This window comes from Botryllus schlosseri, chromosome 7 (genome assembly GCF_051294905.1).
Source record: "Botryllus schlosseri isolate E-star chromosome 7, Bs_hap1, whole genome shotgun sequence".
NCBI lineage: Eukaryota > Metazoa > Chordata > Ascidiacea > Stolidobranchia > Styelidae > Botryllus > Botryllus schlosseri.
Window position 1 is genome coordinate 24,962,271 of NC_137242.1, and position 20,611 is coordinate 24,982,881.

At 42.8% G+C, this 20,611-nt stretch overlaps 2 long non-coding RNA genes across 5 annotated transcripts in view; one reads left to right on the top strand and one right to left on the bottom strand.

Annotated features, from left to right (window-relative positions):
- Positions 1-20,611, top strand: part of LOC145442946 (uncharacterized) — a 177,893-nt gene that overhangs the window by 91,393 nt on the left and 65,889 nt on the right. The window lies entirely within an intron of this gene.
- On the bottom strand, positions 19,082-20,394 carry LOC145443791 (uncharacterized). The gene is made up of 2 exons (XR_013916538.1): positions 20,175-20,394; positions 19,082-19,282 (listed from the first exon to the last, which is right to left on the bottom strand). It is a non-coding gene; the product is annotated as an uncharacterized LOC145443791 (long non-coding RNA).

Below are 20,611 nucleotides of genomic sequence, written 5' to 3' on the forward strand. Positions count from 1 at the left end.
TGTGTCGACACCATATAGGACAGTGGTTCTCAACCTTTTTCACCTCGCGGACCGGTGAAATTTCAAAGTTGAAATTAAGCCAAAATGTACAGTATGCAACCGTTTTCTGCAATTATATGGTGCTAGAGAGTGACGTTTAGAGGGTTTTGATCGTAATTATTTATCTTCATGATGGCATCAGGGTGATTTTATGGCAGTCAGTCTGCTGAGTCGATGTACGGTCGATACCGAGAATGCTATTACCGTGAAGAACAATACCGAGAATGGACATTACCGAGAATGGTAAATACCGAGAATGGGCATTACCGAAAATGGACACCACCGAGAATAGACATTACCGAGAATGCAATATATGCAATGCAGGCATGTTATGCATATGAACAGATCGTGTGTGTGGATCACGGCGTTGCCACATTGGGTATCGATTCTCAGGTATAAATTTCTCGACAACGCCCGTTACATTAAGCTAGATTCTTGGCATTCGCCATTCTCGGTAATGTCCGTTCTCGGTAATGTCCGTTCTCGGTATTGTCCATTCTCGGTAATAGCATTCTCGGTAATGTGCATCTCGGTAATAGCATTCTCGGTAATAGTATGGAAACGAGGAGTCGAGGTAAAATTGCCTTGTCCAGATAAACGTGCTACCGCCGACAGTCGTTCACAATCTGTCGCGCCAAGGGCGGGTTTAACTGACCACGCCAGCTCGAATAATATTCTCCTTTTGACAATATCGAGAGAACAAGCGTTTAGGTGTCGAACCAAGCACCTTGCCGATATATCTTGCTCACTGCCCACTGCCTCCAGACGCATAGGCTACTCTGGCAACAACAAATACAATGCGTGCCGCAAGAAAACACATTACAGCGACTATATCGCCCCCATACCCTACACTTGGGTGGATGTTTTCACCTGTACTTTTGAGCACACTCATTCCACTCAATGTAAGCAGAGAGTTTATGTAATTTATTCGCGCCAATGGCGAAAATTTTCGATCATTCATGACTGAATCGGTTTTCTCGTTGTCGAATTTTGGCACACCTTTCGGAGTCCCATGTTAGCCTTAACTTCATTATGTGTTGGCATGTCGTGGTGCGGTAATGGGTGACGCCGTTGGGGGGGGGGGGGAACAGTTACGTTCCTGCACAAAATGAATTAATAAAAAACGAATGATCGCGCAAACTGCGCTGTTTAGCGATGAGTCAGCTCATATCTGTTCTGTATTTGTCGCCCGCATGTCGTCTAATGACACGTCTTGAACTTAAAGTCAAATCAAACATGTTCCCAGCCCTAATGTTACCTCATAAAGTTCTGTATCATTTTAAAATTTGATGTTTTATTCATTTTAATAATGGACACGCCTTCAACATTGCATCCTGAAATTATGGTATAAAATTGTAATATACCTGGCGGACCGGCAGGAATGCTCGAGATAATTGCAATAGGAAGTCATATTCGTATGCTACAACAGTGTATTTTCACGCCCATATTAGCATACGAATATGACTTCCTATTGCAATTATCTCGAGTGTTTATAAGCTCGTGTAAGAGCTGAATCGAGAGGAGACTCTATGCTAACCTACTGTAATACGTTTAATAAACTGTGTATGGACAAATATCTTGTACGAAGAATATCACGACTACAACACCAGGACAGCCTCTCAGTTAAGTACCAGACAGCTACAGCTACAGCCTATACTGGACATCTATTCTGTCTCAGTTATACTTACAGAGACATATCCCTATAAAGCAGGGGTTCTCAACTTCCCTCGTATAACGGGCCGCATTTTAACAGCAAAAGACGCTGCGGGCCGCAGAACATTATCACCGTGCGTTTGTTGTCTACTATTAAATTTAGGCTACTGTAGCCTATTTACCAGTCTTATACGGGCATTTAGTACATTTTTATGCATTCTAACGCATTGACGGACAGCGTCTGTAAGTTTGCAGTTGCTGTTTTTTTGTGAGAATATCTATCCTTGTAGAGGCGCAAGTAAATCCCTTCATGGATCGTGCATTGCATTCGTTGCCAAGTCGGTATATGCACCTTCAAACCCTTCCACCAACGAACCAAAATTTCTGTTCCAATGCGTGAGCGAGCAAGTATAAAATTGCGGTGACTTTTTCGTTACAGAGGCCATTATCACTTTGAGCTCTCATTAATATGAGAAGAAGTGAGGCGTCCGGGGCCATTTCTGAGCAAACCAATCAACCTTTCTCCTTTCCCTCCATGGCTGGAGCCCTACACCAATAGTTACTGAAGTTAGCTTTTCAAGTTGAAGTTTTTCACTGGTCCCCTCCCCACGTTTAACCCGGTAGCATTTCCTCTGGAAATATGTTCAGTCTGGTAAAACGCACTGGATAATTAGCTATATGTAATGTGTGTGAAGTCGGTGGATTAGTCCTATGATAGGCTAATGTAGTTTACGTGGCAACGTGTTTCAGAACATGCGATAAAAGATCGACTGACATTGCTGTTACTCTTCTGGTGACGGTTGAATCAGACAGCCTCGAAATTTTTCCGGTGATGTTGGCCTTGCTGCTAAGTTCCGGAAACAGCGAATATTCGCACAGTACGTTAAAGTTTTATTGAAGTCACACCTTCTCTAGCAGATTCTTGGGTTTAGCGATATTCCAAGCAATTTTGAACATTGCGTCTGTAACGTCGTCGGCAATTTTAACAACGCCTCGGAATATGGATTGCTTGGCTTGACACCTAGATAGCAACGTTTTCTCTAAGATCAGGCGATATGTATAACTCAACTCCAGAAGAAACGATCGTGGTATCATTTTAAGCTTCTACGCCTCGTTACGACAACTGTTCTTCGACAAATACGACACATCGTTCTTCCATGACAATACCGTGTCAGTAGCAATTGAGTTCATAATGAAAGATGTCGCGGGCCGCAAATCAATCGTCTGCGGGCCGCATGCGGCCCGCGGGCCGCGGGTTGAGAACCCCTGCCATAAAGTGTTATATGGTGCCCCGAGACTACACAGACTCTTAACGTATTGCCATCAACGATACGCAAAACTTCTCGTCACTCAAGGTAACGTGTTCTTATTCCGTTTCTGATATATAGACTATCACTCGGCAATCTCTAGCGATTTTATTGTGCACGTTATAGTGATTTTTGTGAGTGTTTTATTGTTATATTGCGTATAATTGCTATTCTGTATAGACCAGTGTTTAATACATTGTCCAGATGGCTAGCAAAAATACGACAGTTAAGCCGGATAGAGATCCAACTCAATCTGACGTCAGTGACGCCAAAGATACTAAACAAGAAGTTGTTTTAGCCGGTGCTTCTGATCAAATTGAGCACACGATTTCTAGTGGCATTAAAACTGAAAGAACGTCGACTGTTCACAGTGGGGCTCGGTCTAAGCTTACGTCCACATGTAGTACTTCCATATTATCAGGTCATGTCAAGGGTGCGTGGGTGGCGAATTAACTGAATCAAGCACCGATTCGGAGTCGGGGCAGGATTTGGGTAATGAAGTAGTTCAAAATGACGAACAAGATGTAGATCGAGTTGTTCAACGTGATGTAACAACGCGACGACCAGACGTGCGTTCATTGCCACCACCAAATGTATTGGGGGATATCACTTATGTAACTACACGACGACAAGACAGGCATTTTTTGCCTGCCGCACATCAAACACGCGCCGCCCCGCGTGTAACAGAACATATTGCCGTTCCGAGGATAGACGCCGCGCCGCGCCAAACGCAACAATTTCCAGTACAAAAACAGTTTCCTGTACAACAAATGGCTTTGCAATCGATATTGCCAGTTCACGCGCAACCGTCAATTCACAATACAGCCGCACAGTCAACGCGTGCTAATTTAGATTTCGAAACGCCTTCTATTAATGAAATTGAGGTTAACGTACAGCGACAAATGACGTTGGTTGTAAACAAACCTAAAAAAATTAAGTTTGAGACGCGTTATCCGGAACAATTCTTTAGGCTAGCAGAATTAACATTCTTTTGAATGCCAGATTACGCCCTTCGTTGGTCGCGCAAGGACCAGAAACTGATATCCGCGAATTATTGACTATAGCTCAGAGAGCTGATGCTAGTTTTACAAATAATTCTAGTTTCGTCAACGCAGTATACTCAGATCTTTCGCCGCTAGCTCCAACTTTTGTTGCGCCAAACCGGGTTAACGCAGTGGGCTCGCAAGCAATGCATGATACTAATGCGCAGGCCTGGGAGCAGCGTAGAAATAAATGTGACCATTCGGACGGTATTCGCAAGATGTTTGAACAATTACGTGATGGATTCAGAGATAACAATAAACAGACCACTTTCCGTTACAAAGACAGTAAGAAGCCGAACAGATTCAAGAAATCGGGTACTGACGATGGTCAAATTAAGGTTCAACATCCCTTTTGCTGGTATCATCATAGATACGGTCGGAAAACTTCTAATTGTGTAAGCCCATGTAACTGGGAGAAACTACAAGGGGAAGCAGCTAAATCTTGCAAGGAGCAAAACTTTTAGCTGGGGTGGATGAGCTTAATACCATGACTTCAATTAATGATGTATTAATAAATGAAGTTGAGCTCATTCACCCGCCTTCGTTTACGAGTTCAAATATTTTGTTTCTTTGTGATTTGCCTTCAAAATGTGTATTGCTGGTTGATTCTGGCGGTGAACGTTGTTTTAGAAAAGTAGCTGATAGTACGCCTGACATACTAACAGTAGCATTTCGATGTCCAAATGGATCAAGACTGTATGGTTACGGTACGGAAAATCTGTCATTGACTTTTGGCTCGGATTTTGAGTACACATTTTCGTTTGAGAAAGCTAAGGTTCCTTATGACATCATTGGTGCTGATTTTATCAAACATTTTGGATGGGTTATTGATATGAAAAATCACACCATTTCTGATGAAGAGCGTAACCTTAAATTGACTGCTACATCGAGCATTACAGCGGCAGGGTTAGTTTCTAACCTGACCACAGAACGCGAGAATGAACGACTCACCGCGTTGTTGACAAGATATCAAGTGCTCTTTGATTCAGATTTGAATCGTCCGCCGCTAGAAGGATATGAATTTGACATTTGCCTTAAACCGGGTGCGGCACACCCTATCAGTTGCGAGACTTCACAAATGAGTTGTATGGATGTTCTATATTTCCGGCCATTGACATAAAAGATGGATATTATATCATTAAAATGAGTGACAGGGCATCTGAGATTGCTTCTTTTGCTGTGGATGCAGCCGTATATGCCCCTAAACGTTTGGCTATGGGATTGGCATCGGGTCCCAACTACTTTTCTTATTGTTTGAGACAGTAATTCCATGATGTGAAGAATACTTTTGTGTTTTTGGACGACATAGTTGTCGGATCTTCAAACTGGGACCAGCACCTAGTCACGCTAACTAAAGTATTCGCAATTATGGAGCGCGTTGGCCTACCTATCAACGCGAAAAAATCGAAATTTGGCCAGAGTTCAGTTGAATTCTTGGGTCATTTAGTCAAACAAGAAGGTATCTTGCCGACTGATGACAAGTCAAAAGTAGTCAAGGAGTTTCCGCGTCCTGAGCGCCTAAAAGGGCTCAGACGCTTTTGTGGCATGGCAGCATTTTATCATCGTTTAATTCCCAGGTTTGCCGAAGCGGCACAACCGTTGTATGATTTAATAGCATCGTGCACAAAGAAGGACGTGCGTTTGAAATGGTCGCCGGCTACAGAAGCCAGTTTCCAGACCATCAAAGAACTACTGGCCGAAACTACAGCGCTGGCTCACCCTAACAAAAATGCGAGGTTAGCTTTGTTCACTGACGCTGCCTTAACGGCAATGGCCGCGGCATTGCATCAGTACGATCCTGACGGAGAGCTGGTACCTCTGGGATTCTTTTCCAAGTCTTTTCGAGCGAACCAGAAGTTTTATGACATTTTTGACAAGGAATTACTTGCTTGCAAGCATCCAAGCATGGCGCGGTACATTTTAATACGTTTCTGCGTGGCCGGGAATTCGATCTTTTTGTGGATTCGAAATCATTGTTTCAGACACTCACTTCGAGTTCGTGTGAGCTGAAACTTGCACGTCAAAATCGCTTCCGCTGTATTATCCTGGATTATAATCCGTGTTGGAAATTACTCGCGGGTTCGGAAAACACGGTCGCTGACTGTTTATTGCGACCTGACCTCATGATTGACAAATTGATTTCTCTTGACGAAACACCGCAGAGCGATGAGGAACATGACATGCCTGATGAACCATATCCTTGCATTAACAATGTGATACTTGACCATGCTGATATAGTTTCAACAGGTGATCTTGCACGCGCGCAAGCCGATGACGGAGAGCTGCAATCGTTGCTGGACGCACCGCCTGAAACTTCAATCGATTGGTAAGACGCCGATTTGATCAACATCTTATCTGGTGCAGGATATCGGACCGTGAAAAGCCAAGGCCTTTTATATCGGTAGCCTTGAGGCACCGTATTTTCAAAATGATTCACAATCTGTCTCACCCAGGTATGAAGTCAACCGCGGAGCTGATCAGCCGATCTCATTTCTGGCCGAACATGCAGAGGGAAATTGCTGCATGGGCTAAACAATGCCACAACTGTCAAGCTTGTAAGATCACAATCCAAAACAGGCCGCAATTGACGAATTTGCCGATTCCGCATAAACGTTGGCTGAGCGTCAATCTCGACGTCGCAGGACCATTGCCGCGCTGCCGGGGATATCGATACGTGCTCGTCGTAGTATGGCGTGCTCTGTCGTGGGCGCGCGTTCTTCTTGGTCCGCGGCTCGATAAGTCAGAGTAGACAAGTCAGCATTGCTCTTTTAATAAAACAACTAAAACATGACGATGCTCGTCCGACGGGGACTAAAAGACGACTGGCTCGGACGGTGACTAAAAGCGACTGCACAAAAGAGTACAGCACAACAAGACGTAGCAGTAACATAATCAGTAATCAGCGAGGGTAATTATAGGTCATTCATGGAGCGGTACGCTACAAGGGCCCCCCTTGTTGGTAAAAGCTTTAGGGTACAATAGACACTACATCAGTCAACGATATAACTACGAATGAAGGACGCTACCAGCATGACACGGCAATGATTACAGACTAGGTTTCAAATACGAGTTCACTTCTAAATGTTCTAACGACTAATGAAAGTGAGATGGCCGTGGTGGTAAAGCTATAAACGACACAATTATTCGTTTAGCGATATCGATGCACTTTACAATGTGAAAATCTCAATGAGACAAGATTTCTAGAACATACAGGAGATGAAAAAGCCTGTTGCGAAAAAATACAAGTGATGGTGGTAAAGTGAATGAGTAACACACACTAAATATCCATTTTAAATACTGGTGACAACACAAAATCATTCAAGTGATGTGGAGTACGAATAATACGGCCACTGGCCGACACAGAGTTTGTTCGCGAAGTGTCAACTTGTGGTGGCGTCAATTCGTCGAGACGCTCGATGGGAAGTCTGCCAGGTATAAGCCTGTCGGCTGAGGCGTCATAAGGACCCTTATTCGTTAGAATTGTGAAACATTTATGAGTGCGTTTTAAAACTTGATGCGGACCAGAATAAACCGGATCGAGTGATCTACGATGACCATCTATCCGCAAGAAAACGTGCGTGCAATTATTCAAATCGTTCGGGACATAAGATTTTTGATTCGAATGAAACCTAGTCGGCATCTCACCCACGGCTGAGAAAAAGCGTTTCAATTCACCAACGTAGTTGAAATCATTAGCGTTATTACCACTGGAAGAAGGATTGACTAATTGACCGGGTAGTCGAAGGGAAGTGCCATACACAAGCTCTGCTGGTGAATAACCGAGATCTTCCTTGACAGAACATCGCAGCCCTAAAACAATTAAGCCTAAGTGATGATACCAATTATGAGGACTTTCTAATGCGCGGAGGGAGGCTTTCAAAGTTCTGTTATAGCGTTCGACAAGAGAATTTTGCTCCGGCTTATACGCCAAGGTTTTGATGTGGAAAATACCCAAGAATTGCATATACTGAGTCCATTCAAGCGAGGTAAACTGACTTCCTCGGTCGGTTATGACTTTACGGGGTGAGCCGAAATTCGACACCCAGCCAAAACTAAACGCATCAATAACAGTTTGGGCACGAATGTCCAACATTGGAACACATACAGGCCAGCGAGTATAGCGATCAACACACATCAAAATATACGAGTAGCCGCAACTATTAGGGAGTGATAAAATGTCCACGTTAACCGTGTGAAACCGTTCGGAAGGGACGGGAAGATTGGTAATTGCAGTTCGAGTATGCCTATGAATCTTCGATCGTTGACACTACTGACAATGACGGACGAAATCGTTCACATGTCGTTTCATGCCGGGCCATACATAACGTTCAGCTATTAATTTAGTGGTCGCGGGTAAACCGGGGTGCGAAATATCATGCACACTGTGCATTACAGTCTCTCGAAGCGACACAGGAACGTAGGGACGTTCCCTACCAGGTAACGACTTGTCGAAGATGATAGGATCGTTAAACTCTACGAAATGTACTTCCGCGAGATGCAACGAGTGGTTATTGGTGTTGGCGAGGAGGTCTTTGAGCTCATCGTCGTCTTTCTGTGCTTGTAGTAATGCTTCCGCTGTGATGGGAACAGTGTTCGGAAAAATTGCGTTCACCTCGAGTCTGGAGAGAGTATCCGACCCGCAAATATCTCGTTCCAAACGTCGCAATTTTCGATCCATTTGTAGCGTACAGATTTGGTCCTGGTTTATTCTTGAAAACGTTACTTGAAGTTGGTAGAACAGAAACGGAGGCTCCTGTATCGACGAGGAAAATCTGCCCTGAAATCGAATCTCGCACATGCAATAAAGGGTTTTGACATTCAGAGTTAACTGTTGAAAATTGTTGCGATCCCTCACGAGGCCTCCGTCTAAAAAAGGGCGATTTGAGGAGTAGGAACAGGATGGACGGCAATTTCGAGCTCGATCACCGAATTTATCATGATAAAAGCACAACTGATTCGTACCACGCAGATGAGCAAATCGAGTTACCTCACCACGTGTCTCTGAACGGCTTGACAGCGTTCGAAAAGCTGGTCGATCGTCTCTAAATGGTTCAGGACGGGAACGGAACTGCGATTGTAATTGTGCGAGCTTTGTCCGCCCGATGCAGGTAAATGTCGTGTCGAAGGTATCGCTTTCAATTCCCTGACCTCTCGAGCTATCGATAGAACAGTTCGTTGCAATTCATCTAATTGATTAGTCTGAGGATAACTGTAATGATTTGAAACCACACGAGGAGAAGCGCGAGTGTACACTAGGGTTGTCCAAAATTTGAAAAATTTCGAAAATGCTGCGTTGTAATGTCTTATTCTATAGATTATTGATTAAAAACATCAACAAGCCTGAAAGAAGCTCTCAGGAACGTCGTTAAGATTTCTTACAAAGCGGGCAATCACGAACCTAGAATTTTGATTGGTTGGAACCTGTAATAATAAGCTACTGATTGGCTGAAATACTGATTTTGTGATCATTGCTGGTCACGATTTCGTTCTACTCTGTTGTGTTGGTTTGCAGCCATTTCTGTTCGTGGCATTGGCGATATGGTAAATTGACGTTGTTAATGCTGCCATCGACAACAGCATAACGATCCAGTAATATATTTTCTACCTGAACACTGTGTATAACAGTTTTGTTACTTCTTGCACAGGAGCTTGGCCAATAAAGATAAGAATGAACTAGATGCATGCATCGTGCTACCTTCGAGCCTTCTAAAACATACCAGTTGACAACGACTGTAACTCATAAATTGCAAACCAGTAGTCAATTTCTCCTTATGGCTTGTTATGGTAAGTCGACGTCTCTCTCTAAAACGAACGCATATTACACTTTTTATTCAAGATTTAACAAAGGCAAAAATGCTATTTACAAAAGGCATCATTAAAAAGTATATCGCAGGGTCAGTGTTGCAGATCACTGGCCTTTGATAAGAGTAGACTTCCTGCTGTCTCCAAAAATCTTCCTATGCTGTTCCACAGCTTGAAGCAAACTGTCTCTTTGCTGTTCATTGTCAGTCAAGATTGCAGCATAGTCTGTGCTTAGCTTGACACCTCTTTCTGCGGCATCATTAACGACTTTGACAGAACTAACGTAGCAATTCATTTTATTGAATGAATCTGAAAAGTGCCAATCATCAACCGGTTGACGCAGCCAATCCCCAGAGCATTCAAAAACTTCAAATATGTACCACGACTGGGGCCCAATAAGGTCAGACAACGTACTGTCCTTGTTGATCTGTATAGTTGCATTCAATGAGGGTGGGCCCCTTCTGAAACTTGAAGTTCGCTCTACTTGCAGGAGCGCCTTTGCCATATTTTCCCGGGTTTCCTTGCTTTCCGTCGGTGAAAACAAGGCGTATACAGCGGTTTCCTCAACAATATACCAGTCGTGCTTCAAAAGCTTTCGTGAAGCAGCTGTGGAAACTTGCTCATCATATTCCTTATAACTCAACATGTGCTGAACGAATCTCAAGTCATTACCAGCTGCATCACGACCAATGCTTGAATCCACCCACGCAGGGATATAAAAGAGAACCAAAAATAAATTGAAGCGGCGCAGCAGTTCAACTTCTTCAGATTTGTAATCTAATTGGTCGGCCCACATGAACATCTTTTGAGCATACAGAATTGTACCCATCCATCTCGCATGGTGTGCTGCACCAGGTTTGTGATGACGTATATCTTCATCTGCACCGAGAAGAGCAAGAGCATTAGTCACACATTGCTTGTAGTCATCCCGTGTGAAAAAATCTTTTCTGTTCAACAGTAGCTTGAACTTATCAACTATCATTGCAGCTCGTTCAGCAAAACATAGAGGAATAGTCAGAGTCTTGAATTGCTGTTCCCTGTCAAGACTGCTCCAGTTCCTTTTAAGGTGGGCAAACCATGCATTCTCTGGTCCAGTTGTGGCCTTTCCAAATAAAGATTTCCAAACGTCTTTCACTACCAGCTCATACACATGGTGCCGACATGCATGGTAGAACACCTTCCTTCCTAGAAGGTCTTCAAGAATCTTTGCTGCACCCTTCTTCCAGCCGCTGTTGCTTGCTGTAGTGTCAAAAACCAAAGCTGTTACAGCATCTTTTATATTCCAACTTTCAATTATGTTGAAAGTGGTTTCTGCTTGCGTCTGACCTGCGGCATTTTGCATCTTTTGAATGCCAAGTAGTTTTCCTTCTGAGTATTGAGGATGACAAGATAGGACAATTGACAGAGCCTCATACCGATTTCCTAATCTATCCTCTGTGAGCTTTCCATCCCAATGAATAGCAACATGTTGAGGTTTATTTTCTGCAAATTTTTCTGAAATATCCTTGGAAATTTCAAGACGATTTGTTTCCCTGGCTCTCTTTGTCGAAGATCTTGACAGAGAGAACATTGCTATGTCACCGCCACAAGCCGTAATAAATGCTCCGATCAGCATTGTTGCCTTGTTGTCTGTTAGTTGCAATCGATCCAGAGCTTGGGACACATGGGTATTATTCATAATATTTTTAGGTGCCATCAGCTTAATGGCTGTCGAGGTGCCAAGACCAACATCAGCATCATAATCAGAACTTGAACTCAAACTATCACCCTCTTTTGAAGATGAAGAAGATGCTAAAACAACATAGTCATCACTTGAGTCATGTTGAATGTTTTTAACAGTTCTATCCGCCATGGTTGCTGTTTTCTTTTCGATGTCTTTAGCGAGAATCTTGTCTCTTCCCAACATTATGCATTTGCGAGATTGCTGTTGATCTTCATAGAATGCAATGTCTTCGAGCTTTCTATCATGTGATAGATAAATGTCATTTTGTATTATTGCTATCGCATCTGTACTTCCAATATCCCACAACTTGTCCAAATCTTCCGTGAATTTTTTCCTCTTACCCTTGGGATCACTTTCCCGTTTCATGGTCGCCTTCAGAAAAATATATTTTTTGCTCAGTTTTTCAAGTAATTTCACCGCATTTCCTTTAAGTATTGTGGCAATTCTCGCCATTTGCCACACTGTCATGACATCATGAACCACCACATTACATAGCTCACGAGTAGGGGTTGACTGAGGGCAATGGTCTTTCAGATGCAGAAAGTAACTCATTACTTCTCGCAAGGTTGGTAATCTCGAGCCACAGATGTAATCGCAAGCATATCCGACCAAGTAATGCTCAGATCGAGATCTTGTTCTTCTCTGTGGCAAGTGCACAGTCTTCCGCCGTTTTGCCTCTGCCATGACAGTAATATTTTTGCCTTCTATCATAAATTACAGCTACGCCTAAAACATTTAAGTAACAAGTGTTACATTACGACTATTAACTCACCAACCCACAATGCCCTTGTACATAACCACAACTACTAACACAACATATACACAACTACTAACAAAATCGACCTCATCAGAACAGAAAATGCTGCTGCAACTAAAACATTGAGCAAGGAACAAGTGTTGCATTACAACTATTGATGCATCAACCCACAATGCGCTTTACAAATTCCCGTCTCTACTAACAGACTCGACCTCCGCAAAACAGAAACTACTGCTACAACTGATACATTCGAAGAACCACTGTTACATTACTACTATTGACTCATCAAACCACAACACGCTTTTACAGTATTACAGCCGTCACCAACAGACTCAGCAGCAGCAAAACCTACTCCTTCTGTCAAACACGGTGAAGCACCCAAATCAGAGCTGACAGCCGCCGTCATCATTGAAGCATAACCGATTACCCAATCAAGAATCGTGGTTTCGTCATTGCCCGCCTAGTTGCAATTTCGCCGTCGGTGGCCCGCCCACTCTTTGGCAGCTACTTTCAAACGCTTTGTAAGAAATCTTAACGACGTTCCTGAGAGCTTCTTTCAGGCTTGTTGATGTTTTTAATCAATAATCTATAGAATAAGACATTACAACGCAGCATTTTCGAAATTTTTCAAATTTTGGACAACCCTAGTGTACACACTATCAGCTCGTAGGGCAAGCTGTTCCACGGTATCGTCTACATGTGACGACAATATCCCAGCAATATGATCTGGCAAATGGTGAGGGAACGTTTCCTTTAAATAACAGTCGGAACCTGGTGTGTTTGATAGATCCCCCATTGCATTTCGCAATTTTTTCAGGAGTTCAGAGGGTTTTAAATCTCTACAGCGATCACTATAAAGCTCCTTAACACGGTCTCGCAAGGGAACAGCGTACTCACGCATCAGAAGATCTCGCAATACTTCGTAGCAGTCGTCGTCTTCTGGGGCAGGTAACTTCAATCGAATCGATTCGAGCTGCTTGACGTCCAGACATCTCAGAACGTGAAAATACTTCGCCGCAGAGTCGGTAACACCGTAACTGGAAAATCCGGCTTCGACTAAAACAAACCACGACTCTGGCGAATGGGACCAGAATTTGACCACCGGTGGCGGCATCCTCGGGGCACCAGTGAAATTGGCGGAGCTGGCAACATCGTCTACCGATTGTTGTCGTCGTCGTCGTCGAGAAGACATTTCAAATACAGCAGAGAGTGAGCAAGGGATTCGAGTCGGCTAGTGCACGTCGGGTTCGAATCGGCTGGCGATATCACGTCGGGGTCACCAAAATATGGCGTGCTCTGTCGTGGGCGCGCGTTCTTCTTGGTCCGCGGCTCGATAAGTCAAAGTAGACAAGTCAGCATTGCTCTTTTAATAAAACAACTAAAACATGACGATGCTCGTCCGACGGGGACTAAAAGACGACTGGCTCGGACGGTGACTAAAAGCGACTGCACAAAAGAGTACAACACAACAAGACGTAGCAGTAACATAATCAGTAATCAGCGAGGGTAATTATAGGTCATTCATGGAGCGGTACGCTACAGTAGTATGCAGGTTCACAAGGTTTATGACAGCAGTTCCAATGATCACGTGTGACGCAGAAAGCGTAAGTGACGCATTTCTCTGGGGGTATGCTAGTATGTTTGGATCGCCAATGGTGGCTATATGTGACCAAGCAAGTTATTTCCGATCTGCGATATTCACAGCTCTTATGCAGGAGATCGGCACGGATTTACAATTTTCTATTCCGTACTGCGCAAGGACGAACTCTCTCGTGAAAAGATCGATTAGGTCTCTGAAAATTAGCCTGAAGACACACGGCAACCCTGATAACTGGGTGTCACACCTTGGCTTGGCGCTGTGGGGCATTCGCTCAACAGTCAAGGAGGACCTTGGGTTCACGTCATATGAACTGATGTTTGGTGAGAATGTTCGCTTACCTTGTGAATTGGTTGAATACAGTGACCCAACTTCAAGACCGGCGCAGAGGAATGAATACGTCAGTGACATCTATGGATTTCTCGACGGCATGAAACCAACCAGCACTCGGGTCGATCGGATCACTGAAGTGTTTCAGAAAGACCAGGACCGATGCAAGTTTGTATACGTGAAGGAGCCTGGCTTAATGCATGGATTGCGCATAACATATCTGGGACCTTACGAGGTACTGTATAGGGGCAAACATCACTTGAAAATTGCAGTTTCAGGCAGGCAAAAGAGCGTGTCTTTGGACAACGTGAAAGTCGCATTTTACGCGGGAGATGGTATTTCTGATTATCCACCGCCAGCAGCGAACACGCCTGAAATTTCCGGTTCTCACGACGGAGGGAACAACGTGGTCTTAGAAAACACGCGGGATATAGGCCGCCACACCGATCATAATAATCTTACCGCCAAAATTCATTCAGATCAGATTGAGCAGGCAATGAGTGGAGCGGCTACCAGCGTTGTACACGGATATCAGAAGAATGCAAGATCTGAGCACACGTCTAATGTGAAGGAGGTAGAAAGCACTAATCTGTCTAATTCTCCTTCCAGAATCAATAACGATATTCAGATTACCACGAGAGCAGGACGTGTTGTGCGCAAACTGACAAGGCTGAACGATTATGGAGTATCAGCTATCGGCATTTCTTACGGCAGTGTTGACAGCTGCGACATAGATTCCACGGACCGCGGGAAATAGTACTGACATATACGTGGATATTTAAGTTTGTACAAAGAATGCGGTTTCAGAATTGATTGAAAAAACACCCCCAGACCCATGCGTGCATAACCCCGTACATCATTCGAAAAAGTACTCTGCGGACATATATGCGTTGCGTGACCGATTCCATCATTTTCCAGGGAAGATGTGTTACGTTACAGCGCGCCTTTGGAGAACGCACTACTTCTTTTGGGGTTCTTATAGCCAAGAAGTAACGGATGAAGTTCAATACCAGATCCTACTTGCCGAATGTCAGCACGCTATAGTTACAAAATCATCACAATATGGACCACTGGTACCTATGGGAGAAGGCCTGTTTGCTACCAATAATTCTCTACATTTAAATTGGTCGTGGCCCACCCAAGACGAAGGGTATCTGCGAAACTTAATTGTTCATGACTTAGATATTGTCTATGATTCTTTGACCCTAGGACTGCGTTCCGATTTATGTGATTTATCTGGCTGTGTCTCGACTGAAGGACATTGCAAGAACGACCTTGGCACAATAGTTTGGGATTCCGGCTCGTTGAAAAAAATACGGATGTCCCACCGTGTTGTTAAGGAGAAATAGTCCAATCTTAATACATTTTGGACAACGTTACCCTTATGTTACAAGAATTAGGATGACGTCACTGGGATTGAGTTTTAGATCACGAAGAACGTGTCCGCCGGAGACCACGAGGTGTATCAGAAAGAAGAACCTCATTTGTCTCGTCAACGGTTTCTTCATCTTGCCTAACCGTTGTTCTGTAGGAAACATGCGAAAGTTGGGAATTGGGCCGCCTGCAGCAAGTCTCAATTATACCAACGCAAGCATGCGACTCCTACTTGCAACGATACAAGAGGTACAGGACCGTTCTGATTCTCAATACCGAAATCTTGTATCCAATTTAAATACATTTGAGTGTAATGTTGAACATCAAATGTATGCGATTCAGAAATCGCTTATTCCACTTGACGCAAATTCTGCCTTATACTTGACGCTAATGAAAGGTGCACCGCGATTTGGTTTGTCAGGAGACTTTTTAAAAGCTCAGAAGTGCGTCCGACAATCTGTTTTAGTACAGAAAAGCTTATTTTTACCTGATGGTCGTTTGTCGGCTCGGCCATTAGTTCGTTTTGGTCAGAATTTATCACATATAGCGACTTTAGTAGATAACGAAACAGTATATTTTGGTTCAAATATCTTAGATATAGGATCGCCGAATACCACAAAGATTTTCATAGTTGGAAATTTTTTTTTAAATATGTAAATGGCTTCCTAACCTCGCAGAACGCGTCCATAAAACAAATTCAATTCTCTTTACATGACGGTGTAGAAAAAGTTGTTGAGTCGACGCACCCTGAAAATCTTACTGAAACGTTCTTTTAGCCCACGTATCTCACAGCATGTTGCTAATTCAAACCTTGCGTGAATTGTCTGCGTCTCATTTAGCTAACCGTAGTGATGTAGGTAACCACATTGACGCAGACCCATCAGTACCAGTAAAAATTGTTTTTACTGCCTTTAGGAACAGTGTGCTTTACCTGTTGTCTGGCGTAACAAATGCATTGGTCCAATATACCCTACTTTTCTGTCTATTTAACGCTATGATCTGGGGATTGTATTTAACTTGTAAATTATTTTGTTCTAAACGTAATGAAATGCGTAAGTCCTTTCATGACAAACGTATTGCCGCTGTGGAGTTTATTACAGAAACGGCGAACATGTTACGAGGACGCGTTTTGGCTCGTCGCGGTGCTCAAGCTTCTACAACTACTCGTAGCGACAATTCCGATCAGAACATTGAATTGCAGACGATCGATTCGGGCGAAAACATATCTGGGTTGTAATCTGACGCGTATGATTCTGACGCGAGCACGAGACGTCACACAGTCGACATCGGTGCCGACCGGCCGCTTATACCACACGGGGAAATTGAATTCGAGCCGCCGCCGAAATTAGCCGGAACGACCGAGGAAGCTCAGCTCTCACTACAATCCTTGCCAGACACCAACCGGCGCGATCACATCGATACTGATACGTACGTGGCCACATTGGATAGTCCTGCCACAATTGTACGTGATCGAGAGCCTGATACTTGTGCGATTCCGACCCGTCACGATTCACCAGTGGCATCTCCAAAATTGCTTCGCCCAAAGAAGAAATCCAAACGCCTGTTAAGACCTGACTCTCAGATGAGATCAGGCATTCGCCCTGCCACACCTGAGTAGAAGCTGTAGTGCACCGCGCGAGCGCGAGATTGAGATATACGTCGATTATATCCAATCGAAATTGTACTGATCGAAGTACAATTACTGTATTATGTAACGGCCACATTGTATATATCGGTGGCCATGGACTGTTGTTGGAAGTTGGATAGCCTGTCAGACTTGGCTGGTGTATTGCACTTGATAACGAAGCCAACTGAGATGTATTGTGTATTGTGTATTCTAGTTTAATTTGTTAGGCTAGAATTAGTTAGATTGTTAGGCTAGTTAATTCTTGTATGTTAATCTGGATTGTTGTGTTGTATTGGTTAACAATTTTATTGTTGAATTAATCTGGAATTGTGTTGTGTTTTGATATGCTAACTTGTACATTATAAAAGTCGTAGAAAACCTTGTTCATGCTCTCTAATGTTGTATTAGTGTCTGATGAGTTTGATTACATTACTAGAATTGTATTAGCTATATAAATTGCTGTTGTCTTCTCCTATACTTGTGATTGCTAACTTCCACTGTCATTTACATGGCAGTTTCCCTCTTTTGGTGGGTCGATGTAGCGGTATAGGGTACCTGACAACAGTGTATTTTAACGCCCATATTAGCATACGAATATGACTTCCTATTGCAATTATCTCGAGTGTTTATAAGCTCGTGTGAGAGCTGAATCGAGATGAGACTCTATGCTAACCTACTGTAATACGTTTAATAAACTGTGTATGGACAAATATCTTGTACGAAGAATATCACGACTACAACACCAGGACAGCCTCTCAGTTAAGTACCAGACAGCTACAGCTACAGCCTATATTGGACATCTATTCGGTCTGAGTTATACTTACAGAGACATATCCCTATACGCTAGGAATCACTCGCATGGGAATATTTTGGTAATTAGTTTGTCACAGAGCCGGCGTAGACGGCGATTCGAAAACCAACCATAACCGCGCCCGCAAACTAACACTTCAAATAGGTGTGAAATAAATTACAAATCCGCGATCGCTGGCAAGATAACACCTCAGACATAGCCATCTCTCGTGACTTGCTGTTACAGGCATACCAATCGCTCACGAGTTAATATATTGGTAATTAGTTGTCATAGAGCTGGATTTCACTGGTAAGATTTTATAAGTAACTAATAACAGAACCGCCACCGGCGGGACTTGAATACCAACAAATTGTCACTTGCTGGTCCAACTGTAATCTTCTTAAGAGTCTAATCCTCTTGAAACTGAATATTACTTGACATGACCAACTTTCATCCCCGTTTTCGGATTATTCGCGATATCATGTTTTTCGCACTTCCAGAACAGCGGTTGACACTAGTTGTGCGATAAGAATCATGAGATTATTCAATCAATCTGTTAATTTACCAACTTGAAATCAACCTCGCGGCACAAGTGCAGCTGAATCGTATCCGAATATTGTAATTTGTCATCTTGACATCAGGATAATATTATTCAAAGTCTGTAAACTTGGTAATGACTTATATCAATAATATTGAGAATGTTGATCTCGTGTTTGTCGGATTATTCACACATCGATTTGAAACGAACCTTGAACTTACAACCCAGTAAACACAGTACAGACCAAAGATGTAGAAAGCCGAGCCCGATATAGTAGATATTAGATCTCGGCAGGTCGTAGAAAGGGGGATTTTGTGTCGACTCAATTCAATGTCTTTTCCATGTCCTTCAATAATGTAAATATTATGCAGATGCTACAGCCTTTAAACATGGCGAGTAGAATGTAGATCCTACATTAAAAGAATATCCTGATATAATAACCTGTTTTCTACCACTGGGCATAACCTGATCACGGCTGCGTACACACACACACACACCACATTATCTACTACATATTAATCACATTTGCGGTAATTTAATTCAAAACGAATTGGCAAGTAAATAATGCCGGTGTAAAAAATGAAACGAACGAAATTACTTGTAGGGCCAAGTAGCAATGAATGAAACTATGAGAACAATCAGTAATCAGAAGGTTTCATCGTCTGATGATGATAATCCCTCTGGCGTTTTCTTTTCAACACCCTGTGGAAATAAAATGAAAATGACGATTATTAGCTAAGACATTCGTACTGCGAAAATGGCAGAGGTAGCGAGTAACGAATGACTCCTACATTTTTTTCACCCATACTTACTAAAATGGATTTGATTCTGGACTATTTCCACTCAAGTTTTCAAGTTTTTATTATTATATTTTTTATTATTATATGACTAGAGAACTGACTTCAATCGCCACTTCTACTTGATTATCAAGATCAACGATGACTACTTCAGCAATCTTTGAAAACAGCCACTAACACAAAAAGAATTCTTGACTAAAATTTCTTCACATTCTGTCAAAAATGATCAATTCAACAATCCAAATGAATCAGTTATTTGGCAGCTAGTTGGAGAGATATATACTCAAGTCTAGAAAGTGGAATGATACTCTGCCTGGAAAGCTGAAGACCTAACAATATTATGTACAGAGAACAAAACATTTGAGTGGCGGCACTGGTATAGACATTAACAAATTATTAGAATTGACAGCAAGATAACCAGCAAGACATTAAAATGAGAATTAGTGCAGTTTCTTCGGCTGTAGTGATACTCAGCCAGTAATTGACCTAGCAGAGAGCAAAACGTTGTAAAAAAGCGAGCGAAACCTCCGACAAATGATACGATAAAACATTAGAATCGACAGTCTTACTAGAAGCAGAATAACAATCATGAGGGGTTAGAGAACAGAAGCCCGGGAAGTGACCATCAGAAATTACTGCATACTGGCCGAACAAATCCATGACCACTAACAAATGGTCTTTTAATAGTCAATATTGATACCAAATGACACCACCCCTATTTCACCGCAACATTTAGCAAATACAGCGCTGGAGTCAACCTTATAAAGCGCTAACCAAACGCCCATTAGTTTTCCCACCTACTACTTCGCGGATGGAAATACGCATTAAAGCGAATGGACGCGAATTGTCACACTCTTGCTATTTCTGCTCCCTTTTTCTCTTCCTTCCTCTTGAGGAGAGAAACAGTCGGCCGCGTTTACGGATCGTGAATTCCCGGCTTAAGGGTGATTCTTCCTCCAATAGTCAGCACCTTGAAAATTGAGAACAATGTTGTTGCAAAATGCATGACAATTTGAAAGTTACATCATTCTAATTATTCCAGTTATGGCCGTGAATCGTTGCAAGTGCTGTAACCATAAGAATTATTACTATACTTCAACTACAAATACAATATATTGTATAAAATAATTACTAATTCTTTTACGTTGATCGAGTCCCAAATGGATGAAATATGTCAAAGAATTTGCTAAATTTTTTTGTATAATTTGACAGATTCCGAAATCTTCTCAAAGTG